Raw genomic sequence first — 17,271 nt, forward strand, 5'->3', positions numbered from 1 at the left:
CATTAACGTACTCGCGTTTTAATTCATGCTTGAGTCACCTTACATTTACACCACATACAAATTATGGTAACGCTTTAGATTACAGCCCGGACACTACTGCGTAATTAAAGTGATTTTACCGTGTAACTTTCAGTAATTATAGTGTACCTATAAAGTACTCGCATGTAAGTATAAGGGAACAATATGTAAAGTTTAGGGAATAAAGGGGTAACAACCAGGGGAATTAAAACAATTATTTATACTGTAAGTATTATAGAACTATGGGGTAGCCTACTTATTATATTATTATTATACTATTATACAACAATCTTACATTTGAGAGCAATTTAGCGAGAACATACACTGCATACCTTTTTTGTAATAATGGTGTACCAATACTGTATAGGCTTTTTAAAAATGACGGTACATGCTCAATCCTACATCCACAGTAATGCATGGAAATGGACAATTACAATCTCTTCTAACTCATCAAAGACCAAACGCTGCTTCAGGTTAATGTTTGTCTCGGGATCAGGTGAAGTCAATCCTCATTTGGAGCTTGGGCTTTATCAGGAGGCAGGACAGCTGTAAAATGGAAATAGACCAATTTTGTAATATGTGAAAATCCCTTCCTGATGTAAACGTCACCATTGCACCGGGAGATGACCCACAACAAGAAAAGGTGTTTTTTCTAGAACATCTGTATCTGTAAAAATACAGGGGAAGAGTGCATCCCAAATTTATATACACTTAAAAGATGTGAATCAAGTGTGAATCAGTGTGAATCACCAGAAAGCTTTTGATGAAGTGTCATTCTTTAAACATCTAGCCTGAGCAACTGTTGTAAACCCATTAACAAACCCATTTAGGATGCACTCTTCCCCCGCCAGTTCCACTTCTAAACACCTTAACTGTGAGTTAGAAAAATGTTTTGATTCTTTGTCCTTTTAACACTGATCCTATTGGCGTTGAAAAACAGATACAGATGTTCTAGAAAAAAACACCTTTTCTTGTTGAGAAGAAAATAGTATGGGGTGTGTGGGTAATTGGGACTCTTTGGCTTGATGAAACGTGTCAAATTATTTGTCTTAGGCATTAACATAAACCTATAGTTCAAGTACTACTGATCCTACTGAGGTGCACACACACATAGTTGTTCTTTAGAGCAGGGGTTCTCAAACATTTTGGAGCCAGGGACCCCTTACAGGGGAAAAACATTTCCAAGGACCCCCTCATATTTATAACAGTGACTGAGCCTAAAGTTAATGTGGGAGCGGTTAATTAAATATTTTGACACAAATAGTCTCCACCCAGGGTCATATGCAGGGTTTTCTAAATAGCATACTGAGGTCCCAAAAGTGATCTTGCTAGGGGGGTTGGGGGGCATGCCCCCCCCCGAGGAATTTTAGATTTTTTTGATCTACACGTGCATTTTAAGGTGTTTTAAGGCCAAAAATTTTACTTTTATTCTTGATATACCCAGAAAGAATGGAAGTGCAATGTGACAACATGTCCCATAGGTGGGGCACATGGTAACATGACCATATGACAGATTAAAATGTTATCTGATCTAATCAAACAAATATACAAGACAAACAAAAATATTTTCTCAATAAAATACAATGAACTTTTTCATATAAAATAATGGCATTTTAAAATAATTAAAAATAAACTAATTTTTGAGTTTGACAACGAACACACAGCTATATATTACAACATAGTTCAAAACATATTCATTGTAACGCAGTGTGACAACATGACCCACTTGCACAACTGGGATTTACGTTGTGCCCCGCTATCCCCTATATTTCCTTTCCCGGTTGATACTTTGTCTTTGCAAACTGATTGTTTCTGTCGTTCGTTTAAAACTTCTATCTAAAACAGCTGTTTAGTTTAGCGATTTACATCTTATCTCGCACTTTATGACCGAATAACTGAAGCGTCATGCGGAAATTCGCGCTCGGCTTGCAGCTTCTGTGAACATAAACCCGCCTACTTTGATTTAATCTCCGACTCAAACATTTTGACATTGACGAGCGCTGTTAGTCTGCTGAAACCGCTCAGATGAGAAGCTCAGTTATCATCGCGATGTTTAATATCCTTGCAGCACCAAATTAGAGTTAATATTAGGCAATTATTTCACAACTTTCATTATACACATAGAAAAATTACAGAGGCCCGGACCTCAGGGACCTCAATTGTGGGTATACGACCCTGTCCCTATGCACAAATTTATAATTTACTGTATTTTCCAGAAAATAAGTTGCACCTGAGTGTGTAATACTTTGTTGCGCTCTTGAGGCGTAGTAGGCCTACTTCCCCTCACTCCACAGCAAATCCTTAAATTAATGGTATTCAGAACAAAACGAGAATGAAAAATTATACTATTAATAGATAATAATACAAATAATAATAATAATACTATACAGACAACATTTATTTAAAACATCAAGTCTAAACGAATTAAGTTGAATCGAAACTGAAACTGCAGACGTTGGGCTCGTGCATCTCTCATTCGGTCCAAAGTTTCCATATTTGCGATGTAGCCTAACATTTGGATGCTTAACTATTTATGTAAAGAAAGCTTCATGCTTCAGTCCCAATATAGGCCTAGGCCTACACGTATCAGCATCTTCACATGCGGAGAAATGAGATTGGAACAACAGCAAGTCGACAGTATATGATTGACCGTCACTGCCTTCATAGTGTACAACAGACAAATTAAATTAAGTAGAACTTTTTATAAGTTCGGTGAGTATTTTATTTTGATAATGAAGAGGTTTTGATGTCAAATTAGCAGTGCTAGAACTGACATATTGTGCGCGCACACGAGACGCCGGCGCGAACACTTGGATTTTTCCTCAGCAGTGGAAACAAAGGAATACTCTTATTTATGGTCATACAGATAAGAGTACATCATTCAAAACGGCAAAGTGTCTATTTTTTATTTGTGTATACATTAAAAATGACTACAAAATGTCATGCCTTTTAAAAATAAAGAACACAACAGGATGCGCGTTCTGCCGTCTCTGTCTCCTTTCTGGCGCACGTGCCCAAAAATCGATTAAAAAATCAAAAAAAAATATTATTTGACATTAAATGCATTATATAAGTCACTTTGGAATAAATAGCAAGTTTTCAGATGCTAAAGAAAACATGACTTATAGTCGGGAAAAACGGTAGGCTGTTATAAATTATTTCGCGGACCCCCTGGCTATAGTTCACGGACCACCAGGGGTCCGCGGACCCCACTTTGAGAACCACTGCTTTAGAGAACATCCACAGACATGTTATTTTAATGAATATAACCAGCGTAGGGTTAATGGTATTCCTGAATGCCTTGACTCAAATGGTTTGACTCAATTAACATATAGGCCACCCTACAACAAAGGTTTTCAACACTCAGGGTGCCAACATTATGTAAAACCTGCTTGGGTGAATTTCAACAATCGAAGGAAAAAACAATCACCCCCCCCCCCCCCCCCCCCCCCCTTGTAATAATACTAATAATACAAATATCAGTATTAATAATTGTAAAATTAACTATTATTTTTTTTACTAAAAAACTACATAATGTAGACTAACTGCAGTTTTATTTCTTTATTTATCTATTAATTGTACCAGATAAATACATAATTATAATAAAATAGCCTTAGATAATAAAATAAATAAATAAATGAAAAAATATATTTTATTTTATACCTATTTTACACCTCACGTGCAAAGCCCGCGAAAGAACCAGAGGTCAAAGGGTAAGCCGCCCAATTGGGCGGTTTTGCAATCTATTTTGCGGGCAAAAATGGGTTTGGGCGGGTGGATAAAAATTGGGCTGGTTTCGGATCAGTTCGGCGGGTTTTTGTAGCCGAAACACAGGCACTTCAGATCCTTCTTTCGGCGACCCAGGTAGGCTAGTAACCTCACTCACTCACTCGCTCACATCAGAGACTATTTGCTCACATACACACTACAGCTCTGGCTGACGTGCGTGCCCCCTCTACACTCAGAATAGACATTCCCTCCCACTACATTCGGTGTACTTTTGCGTCCATTCCTTATTCCTTTTTTAACTAAAAACATGCTTTCTTCTTTATTCGTTTTTAGACTGGTGAAACAATATTCACATACAGACTTATTTTCCTTATATACAATGCTTAGATATTTAATTGAAAATCAAATAAGTGACATAAAACTTTTTTCCGTTTTACGAAATTTTATTTGCGTTGACTTGGAACATTTAGATAATTGCCTACTGAGCCCGGGAAGTCACCTGTGAAAAAACAAACAAAAAAACAAAACGTTTTTGCAATTCGTCTCCTCAGTTTATAAACAGTAGGCTGTAAAATGTAGCTACTCGCGGATTTGTCTGTGCCGGCTAACTCAACCAGGCCAGCTGTTTAGGCTGCACGGATACCATTGTGTTTAAACTTTATTTGTCAAAATTGATAATTGCTTGCATTTTCTAAAAAACGACATTTACTTGACTTGTATCTTTAAAGTCAAATTTTTAAAAGGAAAAAGCTCAGTAGCCTATAATATAAGCAATAAAAGACTAGCCTAAAACAAAAACAATTCAAAAACTTTAAAGGAGTCATAATGTAGTATTAACTTTGATACCCACGCTCTATTATAGTCATTTCATGCCCTTCTAAAAAAGAAAAATTGGAAAAAAATAAACACAGAGCTCGTTTGACCCTTATTTCTGAATGCATTATTGTCTCGCGAGATCTGATGCGAGGTTTTGGCTGTCGTGGACGGTCATTTTAATAATGCAAATGAGGGGCGCGTTGATTGGTGGCAGGAAGGAGGGGGCTTGACACCGCAGGTAACTTCAGCATATCATTCCAAAATGAGATCATGGCGCAAGTTGTGAATGAACCCGACCTGGCCGCGACCTACGGGATTCAACCGTATATGTTTGAGCCAGACTCTGAACCAGAGCTGGAAACGGAAGAGGAACAACAGTCAATTGAAGGACGTCTACATCAACATGTCTCTGAATGGTAAAGACAATTTTTTTGACTGAGACATACATTAACATCAGTAACGAGCTAAAACGTTTTTTTGCTATTTTCTCCCACATAAGTTTAGCTTTAATTTAATGTAGATTACATTAACGGAGATGTAGTCTACTTTATTTTCAGCTTACAGTGGTTATAGAGATTAACGTTTGCTATAATGTGTTTTTGCCTTTTTTGACGTTGTGGTTTTTTAGATATTTAATCATTTTCATCTGCAGACATGTAACGTTATGTTTTTCTTTATGTTTATTAATTCTTGACTGTTTTTTAAATGTATCTATCCTTATCACATACATTAACCGCATTAGTAGTTAGCTGCTGTTTGTTACACAAAATATAGTAATAAAAACACAGTCTTACCGTTTCAAATTCAGGCAAGTCCCTGATTGTTGGAATGGCACCTTTTTCCAAACGTAGCTTCGATGCCAACTTCGCCTGATATTGCCCCAAATTTGTAAAAGATTCTTTTGTGAAATGTTTAGCGCAGACACCTAACGTTGAGCAAGTTGAGATGGTTGTTGGAACAGCGTCATTAAAAATAAATTTCATCCTCTTGTCCCTTGTAGTTTGGTCAGTTTTGGGTAAAGAAAAAACATTAGAATGTGGATTATGACAGTCAACCACAGAGCAACTCACGTGTGCACTACGTTTCTGCATCTTTCTTGACTGAATATGATGGGGAGAGGGGCAGGGCGGGCCTCCTCTGCGGTGTACATATATGGTATATCCGGCCCCGTCTTGACGTCATGTCGGGGGAGAAATTGAAATCTCGTATTTGAGTGCGCGTGCACGTTGGCTAGTTTAAGAACCCTGGGGTAAACAAACGCTTCACTTTTGAATATCGGCATCCCGGCAAATGTATAATCGTTAGTCAATCATAACATACATTGATTCTCATGGAAAAGTGAAAATTGCACATTATGACTCCTTTAAATGTTAGGTTATATAAAAATAAAACATTAATACATTATTTTATGATAAACATATTACTGTCTTAAGTGAACTCATTTATAGTTATAAACGCAAATAATAATTGTCATTATTTTTAGCCTACATTTAGGCTAGAAGACGCTTTTATCCAAAAAAGGAACAAAGCAATTTGTCAAATGTCAGTCATAATAGCCAGGGGTGGTAAAAGTACTCAAAAGTTATACTCGAGTAAAAGTATATATACCTAAATAAAATATTACTCCAGTAAAAGTAGAAAGTCCTCCATTCAAACATCACTTGAGTAAAAGTACAAAAGTATCCGATTTAAAAAGTACTTAAGTATCGAAAGTAAAAAGTAAATATTCCAATGAACTGTAAATATAAATAATTAAGCAGATCAATTTTTGGGAGTGATATGCAATTATTTAATTGAACAAATTATTAGATTACATACTGCAATTAAGAATTTGTTAGATTTTCAATCATAAGAGACAATGAAGCACCTTAACGCAACGCAGTATGGGGGTTAGACTTGCAATAGACATGTTCAATAGCTGCATCAACAAGATACAAGGTAAGACTGTTTCAGAATATTAATGAGGAAGAACCACCTCTTTAAGTTGAAAAATCTTCAGAACACACCATTAAGATAAACAGATTACTATTCAAAGTTGTAAAAGCTTCTGTTCAGCTTTAGCAGAAGCTGATTTTCAAAATTGCTGGAGTCCATCCTGGCTCTCCTGGGGCTAAATAAAAGTCCTGCCGTACTAAACAGCCTCTCACAAGCCGCTGAGGCAGGAAGGGGTGTGTTTAACCTGATGGACAACTTGCAGATTGAGGGAAAGGTCTTCAGCAGACTGGTGTGGTCAGCACAGCATCCCAAATATCCCTCAAGTTCTTTGGAGCTTTCTTGTGAGTTTGACTTGATGGATGAGAAAAAGTCGTCATCATCAGAAGAGGTGGCATGCAAGTTGCTGAGGGGATGCAAGGGCTCCATCTCCAGATTGATATAGTCCAGTCCTGAAAAACAACTCATGTCCCATACATCCACAGAAATGGAAGAGAATGGCATTCATTGATAAATGATACTCCAAGCCATCGCCTATATTAAGCATACTTGCCACTTCTTGGTAGTTAACAACTTCTTCCTCTTCTTGAATCTCCTCCTCATCATCATCTCCCTCACCCGAGTTGCTTAACTCTTCAGTGTACGTTGCATTGTTGTTTTCATCTTGGTCACCATAAATGCGGAATGCTTTTAGAAAATTCGACCCATTGTCAGTCGTTCTAACGATCTTATCACGGATCTGGTACTCTGCATGGATGTCGTTTAATGCAGCCGCTAAAACTTCAAAAGTGTGGGAGCCTTTTAACTGCCTACATGCTAGGGCTACTGAGTGCCTGTCTAAACTGTCAGGATCAAGCCAGTGAGCTGTTATGCCAATAAAGCTGCGCCTTCTGGTGGTCCAGCAGTCTGTGGTGGTTGCAATGTATTCCACCTCACTCATTGCCGCGATCAATTTCTTCTTCATAGATTTTGTAGCTTCAGCTATACTTGATCGTAGAGTGGGGCGTGACATGATGGTGGCATTGGGTTGGAGGTCCTGGATTAGGTCTTTAAATGCTTGTAGGTCCACCACACTGAATGGTTGAAGGCCCTCAACAACAAACTTCATCACTGCTTTGTTTATGTTCACTTTTGAAACTCGTTTGCTGCTGGACATATCCAACTTGAGCTGCTTGCTGGTACCGGCAGGAGGACTTGCAGGACACTTTCTCTTCTGTGAGCTGTTATGACTCTGAGTCAATTTAGAGTAACTCTCTAACTGATGGGGATGCTTTCTCTGCAAGAAAGATACAATTAATTAATAAGCGTGCATTTCCCTAAGAATAAAACTGTAAAAAAAAAACATATTAGACTTCATGTGGCTTGCCAGCGTTATTGAAACATGGTCCAAGTTATCAATGCTGTGATATCCAAGTTAGCTAACACTGTGTTTCCCAAAAGTTATGCTGCCTCACACTGGTGTGATGTAAGAGCTGCCCAGCGCAGGAAAAATTCATATTTGTGAAAAAATAAAAATAAAAATAATAATAATAATAATGGCTCAAATTGTAGGCTTACTATTTCTTTAAATGACATTCTCATGTCATTATTTCTGATAAAAAATGCAGGTAACACTTATAATAACTACAAGCTAATAATCATTAGTTAAGCATGAGTAAACAGTTAATTCATAATTCATAAAGCATAAATAGACAATAATAAGCAGTTTATAAATACAGCTATAAATGCTTTCTTCTTGATTTAAAATCATATATAATTTGTTTAAAAATTGTATTTTCATCCTTTATTAATGATCAGTGTATCATTTCTAAATGAAGAATTGCATTTTTTATAAACCAGTTATTTTAAGAGTTGTCAGTGGTTCAAAAGATTACTTAGAACGTGTAAGTAAATGATTAATAAACTATCTAAATGTACATTTATCTTATTATTCATACACATAGTGATGGTTACTTGGTATGTTAAATGCTTTATTAACATATGCTGTACGGTAAGTTAGTTATAAAGCATTTAGTAGTGGTCAGTTTACTATGTTTGCGAGCTCATCTAAAGTGAGGACTATTCATGCTTTAAAGCATTTATACAGGAGATTTAAAGGCTATTAAATATTTCTATGCTCTGTATAACTGTGTTGTGTTTGTTACATTTTACTGTTTAGAAGATTTAAAATCTTTAAATCTCCTTTATAAATGTTTTACAAGGCATGAATAGTCCTCAGTTTAGACGAGCTCGCAAAATAGTTAACTGACCAGGCAGTGACCACAACTAAATGCTTTATTACTACCTGTATTTACTACATTTACTTACACTTTCTAAGTGATCTGTTTAATGTCATGTTGGTGTGCAGAGAGATGTTTTCATAGTATAGTGTGGCGCGAAAGAAAAAAGTTTGGGAAACACGGAGCAAACGGCAAACCTGCTTTTCCAAGTCTACCCCCCACCCCCATGCCCACGACAGTGTGCGTTAGCTAACGTTAACCTGACTAGCGTTATTAGCTGTTTACAAGGCACGTTTCAATATGAAATCACTTGGCTAACATTATAGAAACAAAATTAACGTCAACTCACCTCAATATGTTTTTTCAGATTCGAGGGTGAATTTTTGAATGCTGAAATTTGATTCACCCGTGGCAGGCAAAGTAGACATTTCAGCCGATACGAATCTCCCTTTAATTCTATAAATTCAAACATATCTTTGAGATATGGCCATGGGTGATGATCCCTGTCGGGAATCTCGGGATCATCATTTCTGCTGAGAGCTGCCACTGTTTCTTCGGTTGTCATCTTCCACAGAACTGGCGATGGCGAACTGAATTGAACTGACTGCTGTGCCTGTGAGCATACTACAGTATGCTGGCAAAGAACGCGGGCGCGTCGCGCGTGCATACTTAAATAATTTTTTTTCTTTCGTTTTTCATTGGTTTTGGAAAGCCAAATGTAGTAAATACTCGGAGCGGGCATGGGGAAATGTATCGGAGTAAAAAGTAATTTTTTTCTTTAATATAGTAGTGGAGTAAGAGTGAAAGTAGATGCAAATAAAACATACTCAAGTAAAGTACAGATCCCCGAAAAAAATACTTAAGTAAAGTAACGAAGTATTTTTACTTCGTTACTTACCACCACTGATAATAGCCTACTGGTTAGACAATAATAATACAGGGCTAAGATTATTACAAATGAACACAGGTTCTCTCGTATTGCGTAAGCTAGCTTACACTACGGGAAAGATTCATCTTTTCTGAATTATTGAAGCCAAAAAATTATCCTTAATTTTGTATCCATTGTCAACGCAGTGCAGCAGCTGCAGACCTTGAGCGGGCTATCTAGCGAGCTCATTGGTCGCTCTGCTGGAACTGCTGCAGCCTATGGACGGACAGAATGAACTCGCGTCCAATGAGAGGCGCTTGCGCCTTGATCACGTCACAGCCCGCCAAACTGGGCGTGGCTAGAGTGTATATTAGAGCGGTCCAAAGGCTGCACCCCTGATTTTCATCTCTTCAGCGAAGCTCTTCGCATCTGATTCACAGAAGCTGCGTCGCCGTCTGAGGGGCATTTTAGCGAGCTTGGACAGCGCTTGAAGAAGCCGGCCGCCTTCGCCACCTTCAGCCATCCGGCAAGCTACGCCATCCGGTGACGTATCCTTTTTTAGAGCTAAGCTAGTTCCTCAGGGAACTTCACAAAAGAGCACGAGCGTCTTTTTAAAGATGCCTCGCACCAACTGCGGCTCATGCCGCGCCCCTCTCAGCGCCGGAGACCGCCATCTCATCTGCGTTCTCTGCCTGGGACTGGAGCACGCAGAGCTCGCTCTCGCTGACGGCGGATGCGACCTCTGCGAGGAGCTTCCGATGTCGACCCTGCGGGCTCGACTCGAAGCATGTAAAGCCGCCGCGCCGCCTTTCGTCTCGCCGCGCAAGAAAAAGCGCCGCTCCCAAAGGCCGCCGGAATCGATGCTAGAAGCGACCGTCTCGCCGGAGCCTCTCCCTCGAGCCTCGCCTTCACATCCCCCGCCCTCCCCGGACGCGCAGTTGCCGCCGAGCGGCCGCACTGCTACCATTTCGGATGACGAGGCGGAGGTAAAAGACTGCTGTTCCGTCTTGACTTCGGACAGCGAGGAGTGGTCAGGCTCTCTTGCCTCCTCCTCGGCCCGCGAATCCAGCAGGACCCGCGCCGGAGTCGAAGAGAAATTAATGCGCCTCCTCACACAGGCCGTCGACCGCCTCGGGCTCGAGTGGTCACCGCCCCCTGAGCAGGCCCCCAACAGACTCGACGGCTGTTTTCTACAGAGCCATCGCCGCGCAGCGCCCGCGGCCCGGGCCGCTCCCTTCCTGCCGGAACTCCACGCCGAGCTCACTAAGTCGTGGAGCGCGCCTCTCTCGGCCAGGACTCGCTCCCATGTCTCCACCTCTCTCTCTTCGGTGGATGGCGCCGCCGAGAAGGGCTATTCTTCCATCCCCCCGGTCGAGGATTCGGTCGCAGCGCACCTTTGCCCGCCCTCCGCGAGATGGCGGTCTAAGCCCGCGCTCCTGTCTAAGGCCTGCAGAACCACTTCCGCTTGTGTTGGCCGCGCTTATGCCGCCGCCGGCCAAGCCGCATCCGCTCTGCATTCCATGGCCGTCCTACAGATCCTCCAAGCGGATCTGCTTCGGGAGTGGGATGAGAAAGAAAGGCACCCAGAGGCTGTATCAGACTTAAGGAGCGCGACGGACCTTTCTTTTCGCGCCACGAAAGCTGCAGCCCAAGCCCTGGGAAAGTGCATGGCCTCGCTAACGGTAACCGAGAGACATTTATGGCTAACGCTTGCCGACATGGGGGAAACTGAACGCGCCACGTTTCTCAACGCGCCGCTCTCTCCTTACGATCTCTTCGGGCCCGCGGTGAGTGGCATTATTGACCGTTTCTCGGAAGTCCAGAAAGCCACCCAAGCCATGAACCTTTTCCTGCCTCGTCGCGCTAGCTCCTCTGCAGGCCGCCCACGTGACCGGCCTCCTGCACGAGACTCTGCACAGCGCCCAGCTCAGCACAGCCAGACCTCTCAGCGTCGACAGGGTGGCCGCCCTAGATTGCGCTCAGACAGCCGCCCCCCCCGGGGGCCTCGGATCACGCTGAAACCTGAGAAACCGAAGTCCTCCTAGCTGCGCTGAGAAAACGACGGCTCAGTCCCGCCGCGGCCGGACCGCCGTCGAAGCTTCGCCCCTTGTCAGTCCCCTTCTCTCAGGCTACTGCAGTGGTGTATACAGCAGCCAACAAGCCGGTGACGCTACCCGCTTGCCTGCACCAAAACGCCGTTTTTACGGCGACCCAGAGAAATCTCTTAAAGAGCAAACGTGCCTTATGTGTAGAAAATGTGCCCACAACCCAGTGTTCACCCCTACACACAAGCATTACACTACCCGTGTCCCTGTCAGAGCCCACTCACATAAAGCGGGCACAGCCCGCTCGAGTGTTAGAGTCAATAAACGCGCACACGAGCCCGTGCGCGCGCCCCTTCTCTGCCCGCTCTGTCACACGGCCAGCCATCACCTCTCTGTATATAAGTCCCGTGCCCGTGACTATGCTCGCGCATCATTTAACAGATGTGACTCGTTCCCCATTCACCTCAATCGGGAAGTCACTCACAGAACAGCCTGTTCCTGCTGTTTGCGAGCCGTCATGCATAAGCACAGTAAGCGCGCTCACACATTCTGTTCAGCTCGCTGTGTGCGGCAATCAGGGCGATTTGGCCATTCACCCTCTAGCGTTACGCTTTAAAGCGTGGGAAGCTATCCCAGGGATACCCAAATGGGTGTTAAGCACGATAAAACAAGGTTATTTGCTACAATTCGATCGCCGCCCTCCACGCTTCCGAGGGTGGCTCGAAAAGACTGTGAACACGGCAGCAGCCTGCATGCTTCGTTCAGAAATAGCAAACCTTCTGTGCAAAAGGGCCATAGAGAGAGTGCCGCCTTCTCTGAGCGAGTCGGGGTTTTACAGCCGTTATTTTCTTGTTCCCAAGAAAGACGGCGGCCTCAGACCAATTTTGGATCTCAGATTTTTGAACAGGGTGCTCGGGAAAAGACCGTTCAAAATGCTTACAGTCAGGAAACTCCTCGCGCACGTGCGCCAGGGGGACTGGTTTATATCTCTCGATCTGAAAGATGCTTATTTTCAGATTCAGATAAATCCCCGTCACAGGCCATTCTTGAGATTCGCCTTCGACGGTCAGGTTTATCAATACACCGTCCTTCCGTTCGGCCTGTCCCTAGCACCCCGTGTTTTTACGAAGTGCATGGACGCGGCGCTCGCACCCCTGCGGAGCCAGGGCTTGCGAATACTGAACTATTTGGACGATTGGCTGATTTTGGCACAATCACAGACGGAGCTACTGTCTCACAGGGCAGTTCTCCTCAGTCATCTGAACAGCCTGGGTCTCACAATCAATTAGACCAAGAGCTCCTCTCGTAAGAGAACCTCTCGTAAGAGAACGAATCGGTTACCTAACGTAACCTCGGTTCTCTCTAGATGAGGGAACGAGTATTGCGTAGCCGGCCGTGCTCACGCCACGAGCGTTTTTTCGCTTCATTCTATGAAAACCAGGGATGCAGCCTTTGGACCGCTCTAATATACACTCTAGCCACGCCCAGTTTGGCGGGCTGTGACGTGATGAAGGCGCGAGCGCCTCTCATTGGACGCGAGTTCATTCTGTCCGTCCATAGGCTGAAGCAGTTCCAGCAGAGCGACCAATGAGCTCGCTAGATAGCCCGCTCAAGGTCTGCAGCTCGTTCCCTCATCTAGAGAGAACCGAGGTTACGTTAGGTAACCGATTCGTTTTGACGCATGTCCAAGCAAGGGTTTGAGCGGAGTGTGGAGCGCGCTTGCTGCACGGCACGGAGGCGCGGGCGCGAACACATGCGTTTTTCTATCAACAGTGGAAACAACTTAAAATACTCTATCATTTCGGGTCATTGAAAATAAAAAAAATACATAATTCGCAACTACTTTTATTTGTGTAAACTCAATAACAAGAAAACGTTGTGCTTTTGTAAAATAAAATAAAACAATCAGTCGCGCTCTTTTATGGTCTCCGTGAACTGGATCGCGTCTCAAAAATGAACTAAAACAAAATATAGCCTATGTAGACTAAAGCTTGAAATGTCCACTTTTAAACTAACAAATTCGAATCGAAAGCAAATACAGTCTGATTATGTAATCCATGTGAATTTCTTATCTAAAGGCACATCCGCTTTACAGCTGAGATGTTTCCAGCCGATTTAGAAAATACTAGTTTATTAATAAACAATTAAAATACCTCGTTACATTTCAGAAACATTTATTATTAATATCCTATAAATCATCTATAGCCTTAGAAATATAGTGTTTGGCCGTAGAAAACCATTTAGTCCATATTAGCCTAATTTGTGAATATTTTAAATGTTTAATAAAGGGGCAAAAAGTCATAAACAAAAATCTGAAAATACGTCAATAGCCTATGTAGCCTAACGAATATAAGAAGAGGTTTTTGTCCTAAAAATAGGCTGAAAAATGGGCAAATTTAAATACGTGAAAAATAAGTCTTATTCAGGGTCATCTTATATTTGAGTGGAGGTAGGAATCGATTGATAGCCTTTTTCTCCCGCGCCGTCGACCGACTAGGGCTGCGTCAACTTACCTCCGTCTCGTTCACTCGGATATACGTCATTGCTTACGTTGCAGGAGTGCCTACTACTGGTGGAAACTTATTTTTAATTGCAGTACAATTTCTTAATTTGCATATCAGAAGGAGCAATCTAAAAGGCATAACTGTTGGAACTACAAATTTAATCATTAGTCAGTTAGCTGATGACACAGCGCTGTTTTTAGAAGATTCTTCTCAAATCCCTATAGCCCTAAATATCCTTGAGTCATTTTCTAAAGCCTCCGGTCTAAGTCTGAATACAGATAAATGTGAATTATTTCCCATAAAAAATTGTAGTGTTTCCGCAATAAACGGCATAGCTGTTAAAAGCTCTGTTAAATATCTTGGTATAGAAATAACTAAAGATAAAAATAGATGTGCAACAAATTTTACTCCGATTATTGATAAAACAAAGAAAAAACTGAACTGCTGGCTTCAAAGAGATCTGTCTATTAAAGGAAGAATTTTGCTCACCAAGGCTGAGGGGCTTTCACGTCTCTCTTATGCTGCCCAATCTCTGTATGTTGATAAGACCACAGCTAAAGTGATTGATAGAGTTCTGACTGATTTCGTCTGGAAAAATAAAATCCACTATATGAAGAAATCGGTGATTCTAAACTATTATAACAAAGTGGGATTAAATTTGATTGATTTTAACTCTTTAAATTATACTTTCAAAATAAATTGGCTTAATCGGTATTTGAAAAATCAAGACTCCATCTGGAATATCTTCCCACAACAAGTGTTTTCATATATTGGGGGGTTGAGATTTTTATTGATGTGCAATTACAACATATCAAAAATTCCTATCAAACTTTCAAATTTCCATCAACAGGTACTTTTAGCATGGGCTTTAATATATAAACACAATTTTTCCCCTCATAATTTTCTTATTTGGAATAATCAATATATTTTATATAAAAATAGATCTTTATTTTATAATAATTGGTTTATTAATGGTTTATTTTTAGTCCGTCAGCTTTTTAACAAACAAGGTTTCTTAATGACATACACAGAGTTTCTTTATACCAGTTACTCCCAAAGAATTTGCTATAGTTATGGGAGCTATACCAACAGGGATCTGTATCCTCTTTAAAAATTGTCCTTACTCTCCTACAATAATTAGTACTCTTCCTGAGCCAGATAAAACTCCAATTGGTAAAATATGTTTTTCAGGAAAAAAAGATAGAAATAATAAAGTTAGATCCCTCTTTCTTGTAGATATAGTTTCTGTTTCTCCTGTAATTTCATACTGGAGTAGATTATTTAAAAATTTAAATTGGGAAAAGATTTGGTCCTTACCACAAAAATATTTTTTAACAAATAAAGTAAAAGAAGTATCCTTCAAAATATTAAATAAATTTTACCCTGCTAAATATTTCATGATTAAATATAAAAGTAATATTGATACAAGATGCTCATTTTGCCAAGTTCATACAGAAACTGTTTATCATTTATTTTGGTCATGTTTCTATACTAAACAACTATGGGAAAGTATTGGCAAGTTTATTAAAGATAATATCCAGCAAGATATATCAGTAACCTTTAAAGACATTATTTTTGGATACTTTGACTCTGATCCCGTTAAAAAAAAAGCCTGCTTTGTAACCAATTTAATTTATTTTATTGGGAAATTCTATATCCATAAATGTAAATTCTCCAACAACAAACCAATTTTTATAGTTTTTTTGAAAGAATTTGAAATGTACCTTAACACCATCTCATCCTCAGTAAATAAGAAAGCAATAAAAACACTTTTATTTTGTAATGACTTTAATTTGGTTAGACCTACTCTAAATTTTGTATAGAATATCTTGCCCTCTTGACCCTCATTTTATTTATTTTTATTTTTATTTATTTATTTTTTTGTTGTTGTTTTTTTGTTTTAGATAGTTACACACTTGTGTTAAGATGACTCTGTACATATTGTTGTCATATTTTGTACAGATATGTTTGCAATTTTGTAACATAATTGTATGCTATGATTGTCATCTTTGTTTGTTTGTAAGCATAATAAAAAAATAAAATAAAATAAAAAAACTACTGGTGGAAACCGCAATGAGCTGAACTGGAACGTCCTAAGCACTTGATCACTTTGAATCAGCTATGAGTTGATTTATTATTTACTTTTTTTCCCTTTAAGAATTTGTTTAATGCAGCATCCACATGTATATAGGTGTGTTTGGGTTATTTTAAAATAAATAAATAAATCATAATTAATATATCATAGAGTGTTTGTTGTGGTGGTGATTAGACGAGCAGGGTGGTTAAATCGCACTCAGGGCAGCCGCAGTCATGGCCAATCAGGATGGAAGCGCATTATGTCCCGGTCTCCGCCGACGAGCGGGCCTCTACACGAGGCACAGGTGATGCGAGGCATTTGGAACAAGGCCTCGGAAATTTATTTTCAGTTGAAAACCAGATTTTTTCCACAAAAATAAGTCGTCTTATATTCAGGGTCGTCTTATGTTCGGTATATAGGCTATATTTTTGCGCAGCATTTGTATTGGTGTAACGTTATAGGCCTAACGTTACAGTTCAAATTCAAATTTTGGTGTTCAACTTTGCGGGTTTTTTTACAGGTTAAAAAATAAAAAAAACGAATGGACGCAAAAGTACACCGTCCAATGGGTCATTTTAAAGCTTGTTTATGATTTCAATGTGTTTAAAGAACCCCCCCCCCCCCCCCCCCCCGGGTTTTTTTTTGTGCATCATCTATTCTATAGCCATAAAAACGAGGGAAAAAAACGCTTTTTTTTTTTGTGCATTCTCGCGGTTTTTGAAGAGGGTTTGCTGGCATCTGGCAACCCTGTGACGGAGTCCACAACGCCTGACTGAGTTTTCCTGAGGTAAAGTTTTTTTTTGTAACTTATATATAAGTATAAAATTGACGGGCTGTCTTTTAAACGTACGCCTAACTTACTGTTCACATAAACGCCCTCCGTTTTTTTCCCGATGGTCCATTTTTCATCAACGCTTATAGTCTAGCTGCTAACGTTCTAGCTGCTACCGTTAATGCCGTTTAATCTGTCTGAAGTCATTAGCGCTAATGGAGAACATGGTGCTCTTTACTCGGACTTTATGCTTTCCTTCAGAGAGAAACAAGTCACCAACACCCACTCAGG

The sequence above is a fragment of the Rhinichthys klamathensis genome, unplaced genomic scaffold (genome assembly GCF_029890125.1).
Source record: "Rhinichthys klamathensis goyatoka isolate OS25496 unplaced genomic scaffold, OSU_Roscu_1.1 h1tg000431l_1, whole genome shotgun sequence".
Taxonomy (NCBI): domain Eukaryota; kingdom Metazoa; phylum Chordata; class Actinopteri; order Cypriniformes; family Leuciscidae; genus Rhinichthys; species Rhinichthys klamathensis.